A 22,218-nucleotide genomic window follows, 5' to 3' on the forward strand; every position below is an offset into this window, starting at 1 on the left:
CTACTGCCAATGTCTACCATAACTTCTAAGGAGAAATTACATCAATCCTTCAATATTACCCCATAAAACCGAAATGTAAAGAATGCCACAAAATTCATTCTGAAAAGCCATTATGACCCTGATACTGAAAACACACAGAGATACAACAAACAAAACTATGGACCAATTTCCTGATGACCATGGCTACAAAATTTTTAACTAAAATTTCTGAAAATGAAACAAATTTCATGAAATACATGTGTGAAAATGTCATAATGACACCCATTATTTTACATGATGCATGTACAGTATTTTTAAAAAGAGTAATCTTGAGTCTGAAGTTAATGCATGAAATCATGAATGCCATTTAAATATATATTGGTACTACTAGTCACTGCATTTAGCCCAATTACAAAGAGCAAGACAGCTAACTATACTCATTAGAATTTAGAAGAAACAAGGACAAGAAAACCAAGAAAAATTTCTCCTGTTAGTCTCTCATCTATCATTAGCTTGCATTTTGCTACTCAATGTTATATACCACACTTACATAATAACAACTATTACATTCATTTTCATAGTGTGATGATTTTATTGTCAATTTAACACGACTTAAAATCACTTAGGCATAGGGAACATTAATTAGAAATAACCTTAATTCAGATTAGTCTGTGGCCATGTCCTTTACATATTGTCTTGATTGATGATTAGGAGGGCCCAATCCATTGTGGGCAGAACCATCCCTAGCTTGGGCTGTATAAGAAAACTAACTGAGCATGTGCCAGCTAGTCAGCATTCTTCCACACTTTTTTATGCCGTTCCTGCTTGAGTTCCTGCCCTGACTTGCCTCAGTGAAGGAGTAACCTGGAAGTGTAAACTGAATAAACCCTTTCTTCCCTAAATTGTAATCTAAAACACATCCTAAGTAAATAATCTCTGTAGAGTAGTAACTCTCAGGTCCTTCATTTTGTTGTTTTCATATAGATTTGTACATATAGTCATCATCATTTGTTTTTGGTGTGGGACAATTCTGTATTCTGTCAATTATGTTTTAAATAAACGCTGTTTAGCCAGTAGCCAGGCAGGAAGTATAGGCAGGACAACCAGACGGGAAGCAGAGATGGGTCAATGAGAACAGAAAAATTCTGAGAAGAAGGAAGCTCTCTCCTCAGTCCTGCCCAGACACAGGAGTCAGGAGATGTGACCTGCCCTGCCAAAAAAGGTACTGAGCCATGTGGCTAACACAGATAAGAATATTGGGTTAATATAAGTTAGAAGAGTTAATAAAAAGCCTGAGCTAATGGGCCAATCAGTTTATAACCAATGCAGACCTTTGGGACCTAAAGGGCTGTGGGAACTGGGCAGGACAGAAACCCCAACAAGCAGGTCCTCCTGTTACATGTGTTGGAAGTGTGTGTGTGTGTGTGTGTGTGTGTGTGTGCAACTGGCAAGGTATCCATGTGGAAGCCAGGTGTCAAATTTCAGAACATGATTCTCTCCTGCCTTATTTTGGAGGCAGGTTCATTTTTGCTGTTTTTGTCACCATGCATACAACATAATACTTTTGCCATGAGCTCCTGAGTACTTCTTACCACCCCTCTCTCTGTAGAAGTGCTGGGATTACAAATATGAGTCACTTCATCTGGAGGCATTCATCCAGGGACCAAGCACTGGTGGTCAGGCTGGCCTGCATGACAAGTGCTTTTACCTGATGAGCCATCTCCTAGACCTCTCTACAACTTCCCTTTCATCTTCCAGGAGGACTTTCTTTAACATTTGTTGTAATACAAATTTGATTGATTCAAAATAGTATTTCATTTTAGTCTATAAATTTATTTTTCTGGATATTGAATTGTTCATTGATAAATTTATTCTCTTTTAGTAATGAAAGATATGGATAATCTCTGCCTTTTATTGTTTTTCACAGGAAATCTGCAGTTGTCTTGATTTCCTTTCCCATTCTTATATTTGTAAAGCATGTTTATTCCTCTAGCTTCTTTCAAGATATTTCTCTTTATACCTATCACTGGTTTAATTATTGTTTCATGTATTTTTATTCATGTGTCTTTTTGTAGTGTTCTTCTGGGTCTTCGGCTATGCGAGTTTATAGAATCTATCATACTTGCATAGTTTTTCATTTAGCATTTCTTCACAAGTTTATCCCTCTCCTAAATTTCTTTTCCCTCGGGGATCTCTGAGTTAGACCACTAGAAGTCCTGCTGTATCTTACTAATGGTTTTTAATTATTTCCAGTGTTTTAAAGTTTTATTTTTATATTACATACAGCCTGGAAAGATCTCTTGTAACTTCCAAATCGCTAATCTTTTTCTCTCATATCTAATCTGTCAGTAAAACATATATTGTATTTTTATATGAGAAGTTTTATTTTTATAATTCAAATATTATTTGGGTTTTCCTGTCATTATTTTGCATATATGGTTTTTGGTTATATTTGAATACATAGATTTCAGCCTTAATAGTTGTTTAATTATCTCTATGTACCATCTCCTTGCTGTCTCTTTGGTATATCAGTGATAGTAACTTGCTGTCCCACTTATTTGAAGACCTGGTAACTTTTATAAGGTGCCTAGTGTTGTGAGTCTTACTTTTATTTTTTATCTCTACAAACAGCTATGCTTATGCTTTATTTTAGGACACAGATAAGTTGCTTGGAAATATTATGACCCTCTTAAATCTTTCTTTAAGTTTTACTATGTGTGACGAGAGCAGTTTTTGATCTGTAGTCAATATTGCTTCATCAGTACAACAAAAACCTTCTGTGTACTCTAATTCAGTACCCTATCAATTATGAGGTTTTGCACTTTAGCTGCTGATAACTGTCTCTAACACTCCACGAGTTGAGATTTCTGTGTAATTTCTAATGTCAAACTGTAGGCTCCATCCACCTGAAATTTTTAATACTCCAAGCTCCATGTTTTCAACTCAAGGATAAATCAGACTCCAGCACTATGCAATGTGAGCTGGAATCTCCTTTCAGGTAACAATCTGGAGGTAATTGTAAGGCTTGCTTTTCTTGCTTTCCATCAATTGGAAATCATCCCTTTTTGACTGCTGAATATTCAATATACTGAAAACTGTTTCATGTTCTTTGTCTAATTTCTTTAGTTGCTTAAGAGAAGTTAAAAGTTCAGTTCTCATTACTTCATATTAGTGAGAGCAGAAGTTTTATACTTCCAATTTTAAAATCTATCCACATTTTTGACAAATGACAAAGCATTTCAAATCTATTTATATTAAAACAATGAATAAAAGACCCAAGGGGAGAGAGTTAATAGTGCATATTGCCCTTGCCAAAGGCCTGAGTTTGTTTACCAGAGGTCTGATGCTCTCTTCTAGATTCCAAGCACTGCATACATGTATACCCACCTATATACACACAATTAGCAATAAAAATAAAATACTGATTTAGATCCATGCTATTTTTGTGCCTCAGGAAATTTCTCATTACCATATTAAATTTTCCCTCATAAAATATCCTTTTTGTGAACACTTAATTTTACACCTAGATTTTTCTCCAAAACCCATGAATCCCTGGATTTCACCAAATTCTTTCATCCAGAAATGTTTACATGAATTTTCTTATAGCAATTGCAGGCATAAGACATATCTCTTTAAAATAGAATAATAATAATAATTATTATTATTATTATTGCATTAAATGTGGATTGAACCATCATTTTATATTCATCCAAAATTTTCTCTTTGTGAAATAAAATTTGTTTTTATTTGGTGCCGGAGAATTGTTTCTAATCTGTCAATCATGTTTTAAATAAAACACTGATTGGCCAGGCAAGAAATATAGGTGGGAAAACCAGACAGGAAGTAGAAATGATGTGATGAGAACAGGAGAGTTCTGGGAAGGAGGAAGTTGATTCCTCCCACTCCTGCCCAGACCACCAAAGCAGCAGGATGTGTTCTGCCCCACTGAATAAAGGTACTGAGCCACATGGCTAACAGATCAGAAAAATGTGAGAGTTAGCCAGTGAGAGGCTAGCGCTAATGGGCCAATCAGCTTATAATTTATGGAGCCCTATGTGTGATTTTCTTTGGGGCTAAACAGCTGGGAGTACTGGGTGCGACAGAAACCCCAACAAACAAGCAGGCCCGGCCCCCACTCATGTTACATTTATTGTTTCTTGTTCTTGTTATTTTGTTGTATATTTTCTGTATGTGTAAATGATTTTCTGGATAATCGATACTTTTAAATAACTAAGCATTACTAGGAGATAATATTGATTACCTATATGGCTAACACTATATGCTTGACTCTTTAAGAAAGCTCCTGTGCCATCTATACTTTTCTCTTTATATACACTCTCCTGAATTTTGACCTCTGTTCTGCATCCATCACTTCTCAATGACCCTCTTTGTAAAATTTCACTTTCTCTAATATTTTCAAAGAACCCAGTTTTGGTTCCACAAGTATTAATTTCATTTATAATTTTAAATTTTTGCTCACATCTTTTCTTATACATACCTTTTTCTTTTTTATCCTTGGCCTTGCCTTACATTTCTTGCTACAGTTTCATAAAAAGAAGCTTAAACTGTTGATTTATTTTCTTTCTATATAAGCTTATGAGCTTGTATGTAATTCACAAATTATGATACACTGTATTATTTTTGATATGTGAAAAGGGGATCATGTATCCCAGTGCTGTATTTCAATTCTCTATGTAATAGAGGATGATCTTGAACCTATAGTCCTCCCTGCCTCTTTCTCTGGAGTGATGGAAGAATTATAGTCTCATGCAGTCGTGAGATGTGAACCCAGGACATGGTACATGCAAGGCAAGCATTCTATCAACAGAGCTACCCCTTCTGCTTCTGATAGATATGCTGCATCTTAAATTTAATTTAATTGAAAATACTTTCTAATGTCCTGAATTCTGAAAGATGTAGTCATTAAAAGATGTTGGATAGTTTCTATGTTACCTAGCATTATGCTATTGTGACAAAATATGCAAGCAAAACAAATGAAAGAATGAGAAATTTTTTGCTTATGGTTTCAGTCCATCATAGTAGGGAAGATTAGCAGATAAGATTGGGTCAGTCATCATCATACAGGAAGGAAGCAAACAAAAAAGATGCTTATTCTAGTGAAATTACTTTTTTACTATCTTTAGTTCTATCTAAAAATTGTCAGACTATGAAATTGTGTCAACTACTTTCAGAGTTGGTAAACCTTCTACTTCTCTGAGGTATACTTTTCTAATATCCTTTGTACTTCTAAATCCAGCTGGGAAAAACTGATCAACAAAGACTAAAAATATTTGGAGAGTTAGAAATATGTTGCATTATTTAAAAAAATTAATTCAATTGTGGCTAGAGGGTATATTGATTTATTATGTTTTATGTTGAGATTGCATAACAATACTGACTTCCTAATTTAAAGTGAATTTTTAAAGCTTATTCTTCTCTAATACGATACATCCTGATCATAACCCCCTCAGGTGTTCCCCCCCACTCTTGGCCCTCCCCCATATTTACTCCTTCAGTTACCTTCAAAAAAAGAACAGGACTCCTAGAATTGTCAACCAAACATGACCTATGAGTTACAATAAGACTAGGTACAAGCCCTCATATGAAGGCTGGAGGAGGCAACTGTCCTCCGCGGGGGGGAAAACGGTCCCAAGAGCAGGCAAAAGAGATGCAGACAACAACAACAACAACAAATTGTTTGGTTCATTCTTGAACCTTTGCTTTTCTATCCAAATTATGAAAAGCTCAATGAGATTTTGATAAAATTGGAAATAAATACAGAGGAAATACTTAAAAAAAGAATGAAAAAGAAATTTATTAGTTTGCCATTCTGGAAGTCAAAAATTCCCAAATCAGTGGCCAGCATCTGATTATTTTTTAGATCATTTTTATATGAATTTAACTGATATTTTCAAAGAAACAGGTTCAGTATTTTTTTAGTTTTCACTATTTATTTTCTGATTCTAGTTCCATTGATTTGTTTTATTGTTTTTTATTTACTTCTTGACTTGCTTTGGTTTTTAATCAAATAAATTAAGAATAAGATCTTGAATTAATAACCGGATATGCTTCTCATTTATTAATGTAAATATTTAGTGCTATAATATTATTTGATATAAATATTAACTGCTATCATGTTTTTCTCTGATCACTGCCTTAGCTTAATTCCAAGTTAAAACATTTAAATTTTACCAGGTTAATAAATTTTTATTTTCTTGAGAATTTCTCATCAACTCTTTACATCAATTTCCAAATGATTTCATATCTTCTTATTGAACTTGTCAGTTTTTGATTTCTAATTTAGCTTCAAATATTCAGAAAATATATTGTGATTAAGAGAAATTTTTGAGCATTTGTTGATATATTTGTTTTGGTAACTACCCTATTTTTTAGGATAACTACATCTTTTTTTCCACAGAATGTTCTTTTTAAAAAAAATCAAACTTTTGTTCATTTTACATATCAATCCCAGTTCCCATTCCCTCCCTTTCTCCCATCCCCTTCACCTACCCCCCAACCCCATTATCTTGTTATAGGTTCAGCTATGCTTGCATACATGGTGCTTTGTGCCACTTGGTGCCTTTTCTAATATCAGTGAGATTGCCTTTTTTAGTTTATTTCTCCTCTTATATCTGATTTGTGATAATATTCCTATGTAAACAACTCAAGCTGAACCTAATTCTTGATAAGATTCTTTTTGCACATCCCCTCTTATCAATGACAAAAGATGGGACAACACAAAATAAAAAACTAGAATTGCTTTCACATCACACTTTGGGATTGTTCTTCTTGTCTGAGCATACAAATGGCATTGTGTTCCAAAACACTTGAAAGCAATGTTAATTACTTTTTTATTGATTTTATTGAGCTATACATTTTTCTCTGCTCCCCTCCCTGCCTCTCCCCTCTTCTTCTACCCTCCCCCAAGGTCTCCATGCTCCCAATTTACTCAGGAGGTCTTGTCTTTTTCTACTTCCCATGTAGATTAGATCCATGTATATCTCTCTTAGTGTCCTCATTGTTGTCTAGGTTCTCTGGGATTGTGGTTTGTAGGCTGGCTTTCTTTACTTTATGTTTAAAAGCCACCTATGAGTGAGTACATGTGATAATTGTCTTTCTGTGTCTGGGTTACCTTACTCAAAATAAAGTTCTCTAGCTCCATCCATTTTCCTGCAAAATTCAAGCTGTTGTTATGTTTTTCTGCTGTGTAGTACTCCATTGTGTAAATGTACCACATTTTCCTTATCCGTTCTTTGGTCAAGAGGCATTTAGCAATGTTAATTATAAGCCACTTGAGTAGAGTTTTACATATATCCATTAAATCTAGTCCAACATTTGTATTATCCAAATCTCTCAGACATTTACTAATTTTTCCTCTTAATTAGTCACTGTCTATTTTGAGTTTGATGAATTTTTTGGTATGTGTTTATATTTTACGTTATGTTGTTTAATAAATATAAAGTTTGGAAACTTAAATCTTGGTGGTGTACTTAACATGTTAGTATTAATACCCTTATTTCGAATAATACTTTATACCACAAGCATACTTCAAATGAACATTCAAAATGAATACTTTGAGTAATAATTTTATGATGTATTTTTGCATTTTTCCTCTCAAATTTTCTTTATGTATTCTTTATATATTAGACACATCTTTAAATACATGAATAGTTGTGCTTGCATGGCTTCCTGAAACGATCTGTGTGATGTTTTTCTTTGTGAGTTAACTAGAATAAAGTGATTTTATTTACCAAAAATATATAAGAACATACAGGACTATTTGGATTTTCTTCTGATTTACAACAACCTTTGTGCAAAAAAGAAAAATATCACAGATGCTAATAGGTTCATTTATTTAAACAACTAATCTCCAGTTTCTGGTGCTGTTTGGAAAGCTAAGAAACCTTTAGGAGTAGAGGAAGTATGTCACTGGAGATGCACACTGAGAGTTTATAGTTTCATCCTACTTCCTGTTATCTCTTTCTTTACTTCCCATACTGATAAAATGTGACCAGTCACTGTGCTTATCTTAGCACTTTCCTTTGTGCCTTCCCCATCACAATGCACTATTCCTCTTAAGCTATAAGATAAAAAGGTTCTCTTTTCTATTAGTTGTTCATGGCTGTGGTATTGTATCACAAGAACAGAAAAGTAACTAATATGGTGGGTACATGTGAAGGTATTTCTGGAGAAGGTTAATATTTGTGTTTATAGACTTAGTAAAACATCAACATAGATAAGCAGTAGCCAATCCACGGAGGTCCCACATTGACCAAAAATTTCATCAGAAGACTACAGAATTCTACTTTTTTTCATGAGCAAATGAATATCTTCTGCCATCAGAAGTTAGTTTCTTTATGTTTCAGACTTCAGATTTGGATCCAGACTTACACCATTAGCCCCACTACTTCTCAAATCTTCAGTTTAGAAAAAAATCTACACCATTGAATTTTCTCAGCCCTCAGCCTGCTTAAAGAAGATTATTTGACTTTTAAAATCCCACAATAACAATAGTAAGTCTCTCTCTCCCTCCAACCCTTCCTTCCTGGCTCCCCCTTCCGTGTGTGTGTGTGTGTGTGTGTGTGTGTGTGAATGTGTGTGTGAATGTGTGTGTGTGCTCATGTGTGTTTATTTCTGGTCATTTCTGTTTCTCCCAAAAACCAATACAGAGACTTTACATGATCTGCCTGGCTCCCCCTCTGATCCTCCGACAGTTCTAATTTATTTATTGTAAACTATCATCGAGTCTAGCCATTATGCTCCATTCTGTATTTCTTTGACAGAAGCCATTACCTTGCCTTAGGGTACTTGAATTTTTAGCTTCCCATGCCAGGGACGCTCTTTCCCTAGAATTCATGTAACACACTTGCTCATATTATTCATGATTCAGTCCTCCAGTGGATCCTTCGCTGAACTTTCAAAATCCAGCGGCCTACCCAGCTCCTTACTTTCATTTATACAGAGGTCCTGACACCTAGAAGGAGCTCAGAGTATAGCTTTTAAATGACAAAAATAAAAATTTTGTTGGAAAAAAAGCATATGAGAAATGAGGCAAATCTGTGGCAAGGATTTCAAGATATCAGGCTAGCCTTGTGCACTTCCTCCACTAAGAGCCTGAGGCCTGTCTCTAGGGATGTTCAGGCTGACATTAGTGTCACTCTTCCTCTTCAGAAGACTCCTCAGAAAGATCATGGTGAAATGAGAAGGGAGCTAATTTTCTTTGAAATGTAGTATTACTTATTACATAAAAGTCTACTATCAAAATGCAATTAGAAATCTATTCAGACTTAAAAACTCCAGATTCGCCTCTAGACTTTAAGGTGAGTGATGTAGGAGGGTCATCTGTCTATGTGTTACTTTCATTGGTTAATAAAAGAAACTGCCTTGGCCTTTTGATAGGCCAGACTTTATGTGGGTGGAGTAGACAGAACAGAATGCTGGGAGGAAGAAAGCAGAGTCAGGCAGGTGCCATGACTCTCCTCTCCAAGACAGATGGTGGTTAGACTCATGCTGGTAAGCCACAGTCAAGTGGCGATACACATTAATAGAAATGGGTTAATCAAGATGTGAGAGTTAGCCAGTAAGAGGATAGAGCTAATGGGCCAGGCAGTGTTTAAATGAATACTATTTCTGTGTAATTATTTTGGGTAAAGCTAGCGCCAGGAGCTAGGTGGCAGGAAGCAGCCCACTGCTCCTCATCACTACAGGTGAGGTAGACAAAGATGAAGAGACATCTCTATTTCGACTCTTCTTAGACAGCTAAAGCAGGATGCCGTGATAATTCCAAATGTCCTCACAACTTTAGCACATTTATTTTTTCCCATTCCTCACAAATCTTGCAAGTCACACAAAGGGTCAGCTATTCTCCTGTTATAGCATTTGATTATAATTCGCTATTATTCTTGGATAGTGTAAATATCTGTGAGAGCATGGAAAATAATGTCATTTGTCAAACCTCCAAAATCCTTGTAAAAGCTTCTTTCCCTGAGAATCAGCCCCAGGAAAAGGCTTTGGCTGGACCCAGCTTGTGATGATACACTGTATACTCAGTAACATTTTTGGTACCTTGTCCCTCAAGTTGTTTCATTCTTCAATTACATTATTTTGGGGGCCTCAGTTTAATGTCCAGAATAAGTCCTGGAAGTAGCTGCATGTCTCTTGCTCTGGTGACCTAAACATGCTTCGCTATTCTTCTACCTATTCCAGGGTATTTCTGAGTCTTAGTAAACTAAAGCACAGTAAACAACTTGAGAGCTGTTGTGTTATCATATATATGCCATTGTGTGTTTTCCACAATATTATGTAATTTTTAGACACATGTAGCTGACTTATTTTAGGGCTCTACATGAATAGCTGGGGCATAGTTCAAATGCACACTCAGAAAAGGAATGACATATCTGAATGAACAGAAAGATAAACATTTTCCTGCATGTCTTTCTTGTCTTACACATCTCAGACCTGAGGCCCACAGGAAAGTGCATCTAATACATGTGTTCAAACAACTAATGGGAGGTTCAAACGTAGACCATGTTATGAGCTGAATACGTTGCAAAATACAAAAATTGAAGTTGTAGCAACAAGAACCACAGAGTATGACTATCCTTAGAGAGAAATAATCAAGTTACAGTGGGAATGTAATTCTGTGACAGAATACTCACCACGAGTTTGGTTAGAGAGGGGGAGGGAGGGAAGGAAGGAAGGAAGGAGAGAGAGAGAGAGAGAGAGAGAGAGAGAGAGAGAGAGAGAGAGAGAGAGAGAGATAATATATATGAGAAGAGATTAGGATGCAAATATATCCAAAGACAGAAGAAGAAAACTCCTATCTACAAATCAAAGAAACCTCCGAAGTTACAGCTTTGCTGAGAATGTGATGCTGGACTTCTGTTCTCCTGTACATACAAAGACAGGTCTCCTCTGATTTTATGAAATGCAAAAGTCACCCTGTCACACATACTTATGATGCCAATGATTTTTCAAAAACGTTTCTCTGCATATTTCTCTACTAAACTAAGAATTTCTAAGTAGTCTTCACTACTTATATTAATCGTGTCTTTTGTAGGCAGTAATGTCAGAAGCTGTAAAACAATGACATGAATCTACAGTAACCTTTGTTGCTCTCTGCCTAGGTGTCCAGAAGAAGTCTTGACTTCCTTGGATCAGGTTCATGGAACTTTTCCCATTCCCATCTAGGTTTTGAGGTTTTTCTGGTATTTAAGTGGAAGAATAGAGGAAATGAGACCATCAAACTACAAATCAGAGAGAATGCCAGGGAAATAGTCAATAACAAGGCCACTGATTCAGAGAGATAAATTCTGCGCCTCCTTGGGACTCTGTGCTTTGAGCTATCTGAAGGAAATGGGCTGGATCTTCTTATAATCCCTATGCTACTAGACAATGCAGATGTCTAGTAAGTGTGTTAACACTTAGCTATAAAGCCACTTCCTAATTTTCAGAATGGGTACATTTGTGTGTGGATTTCAATATTCCTTGATACCATACATGTGAAAATCAAGAGTGTCAGCATTACAATGAGGCTGTGATTACTCACAGATATTTCTAGTTTTCTCTGGTATATACAAACGGGTATTAGGGCGAAAACAAGCTTGCTTCGGTTGTAACCGAGTACAAAGCTTATTGAAGATTTCTTCATTTTCTTTAGCAGACAGTGTTAGATAACTTTTCTTTGTGATTCAAGTCATCTTATGAGCATCACTTATTTCCTTCTCACTGTACCATTTGTTCTATGGTTATGATAATGACAATGCTAGCTTATTTCTTGCTCTAAAGAAAATATGTTTTTGTTGAAAACAAACAGTACATATGATTACAAATATAAAAAATAGAAGGACGAAAGAGATGACTTCATAGATAAAACAATTGTTTCTTGTGAGCATTAGGGCAGTCAGTCTATCATCTTAGGACTTGGAAGAAGCTAGCTAGCTAGACTAGCAGGGATAAATGAGCTCTGGATTCAGCATGAGATTTTGCCTCCATAAATACAGTGGGTAGCAATTAAGGAAGACCTCCAGCATCAACTTCTGGCATCTACAAGCAGGTGCACATACATTCACATTCTCCTGGACATGCATATATGTCTACACATGTAGAAATATATATCAACATGCACCACACACACTCACATGCAAAAAGCTAACAACTAAACAAAACCCCAAATAATGCAGATAGCTAATAACCAATAGCTTATTTCAGTGATAAAATACTAAACTGGGAACACTGCAGTTTCATTTCTCTCTGACTTAGTAATTATGTCTTTCTGTCCATATAAATGTATTTGAGACTTTAAATAACAACTACAGAGAGTTTTTTTATATGACTGTACCATAGATGGATCCAAACTTCTAATTCCTTGACTAGAAATTCAGTCATGTTAATTGTACTCTCTTAAACTTGATTATGGTTTATAGTTTATATATATTATATGTCTATACTCATGTGCCTTTGTAATCTCTGTGAGACTGATTTCCATGACTGGAACAAACTACTTAGAAGGTGATGTGCTATTTATATCTTAATATATATTCCTAGATAATCTTCCAACACTTTACACCAGTTTCTACAACCAGGCAAAAAATGCTTAATTTCTGACACATAGTATTTACTACCATTAATCATTTTCTCTCCTGTCCAATTCATATCTGTATTTGTATATCTTAGATTGCTGGAAAAAATTGAATATATTTTTTACATATATTTGCATTCATGTTATTTTTTCATATCATTTACCCAGTTCACTATTGTGGTTTTGTTTTGAAGCTTGTTAAAATATTTTTTTTTTATAGTCATTAACCTTTTGTGCAAAAGAATCATGATCTTCTCTTCATATGTCTAATATTCTAACTGTGCATCAGATGGAAGCTACTGTAATGATATTCACCACCTTGCCACTGAAATGGGATAAGGCCTCTGTGATGAATGTACAACAGGTCAATTTCTTCTGTCTGATAGTGATTCTTTTCTTTTCCACCCAACTGGAGGACACATTCCAGTAGATTTCTCACATGTTGTTTTTTGCTTCAGAGTCATTCCCAACTAGCATCAATTGGTGCCAGAAATATTTGAGAACTATGACTGTAAAATGAGATGTTGACTTGGATCACCCACACAGTTTGAATGGGAACCCTAGCAATTTTGGGAGGCCAATTAAATTGCATGAACTGGTTTTTGAATAGAAGCCTGAGTCCAGAAGAAGGAACATCCCAATTCACAGTTGATTTCCTCAGTTATCAAGATCCTCAAATTTCTAAACCTCATAGGCTTTCATAATAGGTTTCCTTTCTCCTGTTAAATAGTGTTCTGTATTTGCTTGAAGTCCATGCATCTTCGTAAGAAATATGTGTCCTCTCTTAATATTTGTCTTTACTTATTCTCCAATATATGCTATATAATGATTAGTGAGCTTAAGATACTGTCAAGTAAGTTGTGAATCTGCTAATAGGTAAAACAGACCATATGACAAAAAAAAGTCTATGAGCTTTTCCAAGCATGTACTATCAAGAGAGGAGGTCTAGGGCTACTGTAGCATGGATGTTTGTATGACGGCTCTAGAATTTGATGCTTATGCTTCATTTAGGGAGTCTGTTTTTGTACTGATATTTCATTCATATTTTAATAAATAAAGCTTTCCTGAATGAAGATCAGAGAGTAAAACAGCTGCACTAATCAGCCTTACAGACCAGACAGTGGTGACACACATCTTTAATCCCAGAACCACACTACTTTGCCATAGAAACCAGGTGGTAGTGGTGCACACCTTTAATCCCAGCCGCAGAGAGGAATATAAGACGGGAGGAGACAGCTCTCAATCAGACTCCTTCTGAGATTCCTAGAGGCAGGATCGCCATTTCAGACTGAGGTAGAGGTAAGAGCCAGTGGTTGGCTGTTTTGCTTTTCTGACCTTCAGGTTGAACTCCAATTTCTCTCTCTGAGCTTTTATCAATCGTGCTACATGTATTTAATGCAGTGTGTGTGTGTGTGTGTGTGTGTGTGTGTGTGTTGGCAACCAGACTTCAGACGCACAGCCACTTAGCATCTCATGAGCCATCATTATCTTTCATTAGATCCAGAAACACAGCAGAAGCTGCCTCTAGAAAGGCATATAAGTGCCTAATACAGATTGCATGGCTCATCTCCAAAAGGATGCTGCATGCCAATACTCCCATGAGGGCTATCCTTAAGAAATACATAAAGACAACTTTGACACTACAGGGTCTATAAGACCAAACAATCCAAAAAAAAAAAAAAAAAAAAAAAAAAAAGACCAAACAATCCAAAAACTTCTTGCATCGCAGTTTGATATTGCTCAAGTCTCTCTTCTACTCCTGCCCTCTAAACTTTTTGTGCTACATGACACATGGGCCAAAGTACTCATCCTCACGTGAGTATTTGCTCCTAAGAACCCCAAGAGGCCTACCAGACCTTCAATTACTTTTTACGCTGGAGACCTCAAGATGCAACTCTTTGTATTATACATTGAATGGGCCATCTTAGTATGTTTCTGACAAGCAGACCTCTATAAACTTGACTGAGATGGACAGCAGTTTCCCAGTGCTTCTAGGATCTATCATAACTTTCTAAAGTGAGTTCGTGTGTCCTAGCACAGTCTCTACTCTGCTGGCTTCTGCACAGTTTTCATTCCCAATTGGTATTATGTGTCCTTGTAACAAGCAGAAGTGATATTTCTCATTAATACTCCTGCAGCCTGGATCTTTTAGGACAACATTATTGCCAGGGTGTTAGAATTAACATATCCTTTGGGGAAAATTGTAAATGTTCTTATCCCATCCACTTCTTTTGATGCATCCTTTCATGGAACAAAATGCAAAGATAATGTCTTTAAGAACTTCAAAAATTGCATTGGATGTCCATTCCTGACTTGTGCATTCCTTTGATTTACTCTGTTTAACTTTTCCACTATGCTATTTCTTAGAACAGAGATCACAGACAGTATGGGAGCTACTCTAAATTTCAGGTATATCAAGTACAGTTATATATGCATGTCTGCAAAGGTAATGACTAAATATGAGCCTCAGAGAACTATGCTTTAGGTGGGATTTGTGTAATGGTTAATTTTGATTGTTAAGTTGACAGCATGTAGAATCACCCTGGAGACAAATCTCTGGACAGGTCTCTAATCTCTATATTAGATTAATTAAGACGAAACAAACTGCCCATGAGCTGTGATCCTAAACCAAGTAAAAAAGACAAAAAGGAGCTTCAGCAACATTCCTTTCTCTACTTTCTTACTGGGGACAAAATGTCACCACCTGTTTCATGCTTCTGTTGCCATTTCTGTATCTCAAACTGTGAATCAAAATACCACTAGGTATTTTTATCACAGTAACGAGGAAAAATAACTTTATTTATTACTTGCTCTCTATACTTTGATCTACTATTCAGTATTAGTTCCAATTGGTATGTTCAAAAACTTTTGAAATGTCTGGGTATCCTCCTGTCTTTAAGGCATGCTGTCCTCAGAATGAATATCTGAAAACTTTTTGGTGAAGGAGTTGGGATATAATCATAGTATGTACTTACCATTGTGATTCATGACACTTCTCTCTTGAGACATGACCACTTACTCTGCATACAGTTTACAATTCTAAAGCATGGCTCAGATGCAAGAACTGAGCAAAACTTTATGACTTTTTACTTAGAAAGTCACCCTCAGCTTTCTGTTCTTGTGTTATACATGATTGTTTATTTTAAGAAGCATCAGTGTTGGCTGCTCATCATTTTTACCTGTTATTTAAACTACGACCACCATCACCTCACTTTTCTACCTGTTTTTTTTTATTGAGAAAAGGAGAAAAAAAAAACAAGTTTCCACCTCCTCCCAGCCTCCCATTTCCCTCCCCCTCCTCCCACCCTTCTCCCCCTCCTCCCACCCTTCTCCCCCTCCCCCCACTCCTCTCCCCCTCCCTCTCCAGTCCAAAGAGCAGTCAGGGTTTTCTGCCCTGTGGTAAGTCCTAGGTCCTCCCCCCTCCGTCCATATCTAGGAAGGTGAACATCCAAACTGGCTAGGCTCCCATAAAGCCATCACATTATGTAGGATCAAAACCCCGTGCCATTGTCCTTTGCGTCTCATCAGCTCTCATTGTTCGCCATGTTCAGAGAGTCCAGTTTTATCCCATGCTTTTTCAGTCACAGTCCAGCTGGCCTTGGTGAGCTCCCAATAGATCAGCTCCACTGTCTCAGTGGGTGGGTGCACCCCTCGTGGTCCTGACTTCTTTGCTCATGTTCTCCCTCCTTCTGCTCCTCATTGGGACCTTGGGAGCTCAGTCCAGTGCTCCAGTGTGGGTCTCTGTCTCTATCTCCATCCATCCCCTGGACCCAGCAATACCACTCTTGGGAATATACCCAAGAGATGCCCGATCATATGACAAGAGCATTTGTTCAACTATGTTCATAGCAGTATTATTTGTAATAGCCAGAACCTGGAAACAACCTAGATGCCCTGCAATGGAAGAATGGATGAAGAAAGTGTGGAATATATACACATTAGAGTACTACGCTGCGGTAAAAAACAATGACTTCTCGAATTTTGCATACAAATGGATGGAAATAGAAAACACTATCCTGAGTGAGGTATCCCAGACCCAAAAAGATGAACATGGGATGTACTCACTCATAATTGGTTTCTAGCCATAAATAAGGGTCACGGAGTCTACAATAGGTGAATCTAAAGAAGCTAAGTAAGAAGGGGAACCCAAGGAAAAACATATAGTTATCCTCTTGGCTAAGGGAAGTAGACAAAATTGCCGGGGAGAAAATTGGGATCTTGGGGGTGGGGTGGGATGGGGGTAAGGGGAGATGGGGAGAGAAAAGTTAGAAGGGAAGGAGGTAGGGCCTTGGGGAAACAGGAGGATTGGGATAAAGGAAGGTTGGACAGGGGAGCACGGAACCACAATTCTTAGTTAAGGGAGCCACTTTAGGTTTGGCAAGAGACCTGACCCTAGAGGGGCTCCCAGGTGCCCAAGCTGAGACCCCCAGTTAGTTCCTTGGGCAGCTGAGGATAGGGAATCTGAAATGACCCTATCCTAGAGCAATACTGACGAATATCTTGCACATCATCATAGTTTTCTACCTGTTGATCAAGTTCCCTAAGCTACTTCTCCAACTTAGTAACATAAAATAATTTTAGACCTTCATTTCTGGTAATTAAACAATAAGGCCTGATTTTAATTGCTCAGAGACACCATCATCTCCATTGTTACTAGCTATATGATATATAACAAATGTTTCTGCTTCCAGATCCCTAGGTTAAAATCCTAAGTGACAGTTTGATGATAGTGGGAGATGATGCCTTTGAGAGCTGATTAAATTATGATGGTAAATTCTTCATGAATTGCATTAGTACCTTCATAAGACTCAAGAGAGACACTCCTGGCTTTGTAGCCATAATGACTAAGCTGCTATCTATGAACCAAGAAGCAGGACCTCACTAGACATAATAACTTTAATTTTAGCTTTACAATCTTCACTATTTAAATAAATAAATAAATTTTCTTCTGAATACTAACTCTTAGTAGAGAAGGGTGGACTGCTTCTTAAGACTGAGTTTCCAGGGAAATCTACAAAGCTTTAATTCTTTCTCTGTGTACCCATTCATGTGACACTACTCAGTTTTTCAAAGTAATGAGTTTTCCCAAATCAGGCCCTCACTTTAGTTAACATGATTTGGCTGAATTTTTAGTTCATCTCTTCTGCGGCTGTAGAAAAGAAAATCCCCTTTGTAAGTTTCTGATTCATATTTATCTGTTAACCATTGTTAATGAATTTGGTTTTCTCTGTATCTTTTTATGGATAATAATACTAACTAGTAAGAACTTGCCAACCCCACCTTCTGTATACAGCCTTTACTATTTCAGCCTTCAAATGTATGGCCCAGCAAATAGAATATTCCCCCATTGGATTATTTTCACAGTGTAACCGCCATGAAATCTTCAGGATTTGGGCTTAATCACAGTGTGCAAGGTACTGTCTGCTACCCATGCATCATTCAAGGAGTGATCATTTCTTAACATAATATGACTAAATCAGTCCCAGAATCCCTACTTACAACATGCTTTCTGGAATCATTTCTGGTATCAACAAACTCAGTTTAGGTCACCTTGGAAGCACATGCCAAGATGGGATGGGAATAGTGGGATACTTTTGAACAATAAAGGAGGAGGGACTCAAGAGAGAACTTTTACTCTGAAAGTGCTGCTGCACTCAGTGTTGGATTAGGAACATTCCCTTAGGAAAACATGGCTTCCAAGGAAGCATATTTGTAGTGATATTTCATTTGTATTTTAATAAATAAAGTTTGCCTGAAGATCAGAGAGTAAAACAGCCCCACTGGTCAACCATACAGACCAGGCAGTGGTGGCACACACCTTAAATCCCAGTAGCCACACTAGTTTGCCATAGAAGCCTAGAAGTAGTGGTGCACGGCTTTAATCCCAGCACTAGAGAAGAACATAAAATAGAAAGAGACAGCTCTCAGACCTGTCTCATTCTGAGATTCCTGGTAGCAGGAATCTTACAGCCTATGGATTTCTTAGAGTTAAGAACTCTCTAGTACAGGACAGGGAACCCTGATTGCTTTTCGGGCTGGGGGGAGACTTAATTGGGGGAGGGGGAGGGAAATGGGAGGCGGCGGCGGGGAAGAGACAGAAATCTTTAATAAATAAATAAATAAATAAAATTAAAAAAAATGAAAAAAAAAAGAACTCTCTAGTGGCCTGGCTGCTTTGCTTTTCTGATCTTCAGGTTGAACCCCAATATCGGTCTCTGGGTTTTTATTATTTGTGCTACACATATTCATACCAAAATTTACCTGAAATTCAATGTAACTGGACAATGATTTGATTTGCAGAACTGCAGGTTTTTAACAATTCCCACAGCATAGCTACTTTCTCACTAAGGCCTGTTTATCCATTACTCTTATCAGCAAAAGAGACCAGCAGGGTGTCAGAAGTCTTGAAGGAATTCAGTCACTTGGAAGCACTTTGGGTACACCAAGCTTCTTAAAAACTGCCTAGGATTCATTTTGACTTTATACCTAGGTTTGCTTTCCTTTACTGGAGAGTCTGTTGAGTGGGTAAAGATGCTTGCTACCAAACCTGATTATTTGAGTTCAGTTCCCAGAACCCTCATGGTAGAAGGGGAGGGCTGACTCCTGCAAGTTTTTCTCTGATTTTACAGTTGTACAATCTGACAATAAATAAACAAATGCCATAAAATATAGCAAACCAAGTAATAGTTTTCATTATATTGTTTTCATACGTATATACATGCATACCGTATACTTTGTCCGAATTCATCCTTTTGCCCACAGCTCTCCCTCTTTCTGGCTAGTTCCCTTCTCTCAGTTTCATATCACACACACACACACACACACACACACACACACACACACACACACACACACACTCTTTGGTCCTCCTTCCTAGATCAACCCCTCCACTTTCATGATTTCCTACTTACACTAGTGTAATGGCCTACACTCGCCACCCCCACCCGCACATACAAAGATACACCTAAAAAATTATATCTGTCTTAAGCTTAGAAACTATGTTTACTGAAAACTCACCTGTGAATGTGTATTTGTTTTATTCTATATACTTTTTGGTTTTTGTTATTTTTTTATGTGAAATATTTTAAGCAATTTCCTTTACAGTATCTGGTATTTTATGTCATGTTTCAAAGGCACTTTCCTACCTCAAGTATGTAAACATACTCACCAATATTATCCCTAGAGGGATTTTGTCTTTTAAAACATAGATAAAATAAATTTTACTCATCTTCACCTTCTACTCTGCTTTCTCCCCTTTTCCCTTTCTCATGGAAACAAGCATCTTTAATTTGAATATGAAAGGAAAGAGGCTGTTTTATTGTGTTTCATATGCCTGAGTTGTCTCTATACTGTTTATACTAAAAATTCTTCCTTACCACGTACTTCTGTGATGCAGTTTTCATCCTTTTTAGTCTCTAGATTTTGATGCTGAGCTTCTTGTCTTCCATTGTATTTAGTAACTAAAATGCTTAAATTAAGATTGCCTTATATAAATTTACTATTAGCTACATTTTATGGGTTTTACTAATATATTTTCCTCATTACTTTTTCAGGTGTATGCCCAGTTACTATTTCAATTTTCTTATTTTTAAACACTTGATTACTTGTTTTTTAAGACCCACAAATATGGGTATTAGATATCGTACATTTTTTTTGTAGAACAATTATGGAATCTTATTTGTGCTATTTTGATGTTTCAAAGCACATTTAAATTTAAATCATGTGCTCACAATTTATTTGTCTACTTTCTTAAGATTCAGATGGCCATTTTCCCTTGTGTCTTTTAATTTAAAAAGCAAAAGGGAGGAAACATCACATGTTCCAAGTATATTTGCAGTGGGTTAGGACATCAGAAAATATGCAGTAGGAATGAAGATACTTTTATATTTCTGTAGCACTGGGGGCTAAATCTAGGGCTCTGTGCATGCTAGGCGCACACTCTACAACTGAGCCATATCTCTAATTCAAGGGCATATGTTGATTGACGCTTTACTGTCCCTCCCGGTCCCGCAGCTGTTTAGCCCCAAAGAAACACACAGAGGTCTATATTAATTATAAACTGATTGGCCTATCAGTTCAGGCTTCTTATTAACCTTTATAACTTATATTAGCCCATAATACTTGCCTGTGTTAGCCACATGGCTTGGTACCTTTTTTTGGCGAGGCAGTCACATCTTGCTTGCTTTGTGTCTGGCTTCTTCTGTGCCTGGGTCATGAACTGCAGACTGAATTTTTCCTCTCTCAGAATTCTCCTGTTCTCATTGTCCTGCCTCTACTTCCTGCCTGGCTGCTGACTAATTAGCGTTTTATCAAACAAGTACAAGAAACAAATCTTTACAGGGTAAAACCATTCTCCCACAGCACTTCCCCACCTTAAAAAGAAATAAACAAAAAAAACCCCAAGAACTCTAAATCTAATATCCTTTGTTTAGCTTTTTGTCCTTCCAGACCATTATCCATAACATCTTGTAACCAACACTCTAAACAAAGATAAATATTCATAATCCATTTTTTGGGAATGTGGGCATAGTTTTATAGGCTGCTTCCTGCTGATTGGGAACACTGATAATCTTATGGGCACCTAAAGAAAATTTTGAATTATGGTCAAGTCCTGAATGGAATATTCTGTGAGTCTTGATCATCTCAGGCAGCAGTCTTGAAACTATTCTGGATGTATAACTCAGACATCTGAGCCATCCACTCCTACCAGAGATTTCTCAGGGTTTTTCCTTGGTCAAACGTCAAATTGAATCCACAGCCTCTCATTTCTTGTGGAAACAAAAGCGAAACCTCTTCCCCAAAGTAACATCTATCTTTTGACTTTTATTTTAAAGTCAAGGAATTTTCCAAATATATATGTTAAATTCAGCAGCATTTATAATCAAATGTCTTTTAGTAGCTGTTACTCTTTCCTCAGAAGTCATGCAATTCAAAGACAACAAAATAACATACAGTATCCAGACTCTCTGTGTATTTTTCATCTTTACATGGCTCTATTTTACACTCTATTTCTTTTATTTTTACTTTTAGTTTTTAGCTTTTTGAGACAGGGTTTCTCTGAGTATCTTTGGCTGTCCTGGAACTCACTCTATAGACCAGACTGTCCTTGAAATAAAAGCTGAGTCAGGAAGCCTCTCTTAAATGAGAGTACTTGCCTCTAGCAAGCAGAGCCCACCCGAGAAAGTGCTGCTATCAAGAAGCCATGTTTAACTCTATTCTTTTTTATCTAGAATAATTTCCCAAGCTCTCTCAGGTTTTTAATTGGATTTGGTTAGTCCCACGTTGAAACGTCAGGTATATAGGTTTCTTGTAAGAAAAAGTAGTTGAACATCACAGTAAGAATGTTATGACAAAAATATCAGCTATTCACACTTTTGTCTCCTCTAGGTTCCTGTTATTGTTTGATATAGAAGTATTACAGGATACAAGGGCTAACATTTCTCAATACATACCTTCAGAAACTTCTTTTGAGGGTTAAACAACTTAGTTCTCCAGCTCAACAAATGATTTTTATTTGGGGCAAGGGTATCAAGATTTCTGGAATATAACTCCACTCCACTACTGACAGACAGTATGACAGACTCTACAAGTTGTGGGTTGTGTGACAGAAAGAAAATGTTTTCTTTCTTTGTGCTGCTTTCAAAGCATCTCCATCTTCA

The sequence above is a fragment of the Microtus pennsylvanicus genome, chromosome X (assembly GCF_037038515.1).
Source record: "Microtus pennsylvanicus isolate mMicPen1 chromosome X, mMicPen1.hap1, whole genome shotgun sequence".
NCBI classification, from domain to species: domain Eukaryota; kingdom Metazoa; phylum Chordata; class Mammalia; order Rodentia; family Cricetidae; genus Microtus; species Microtus pennsylvanicus.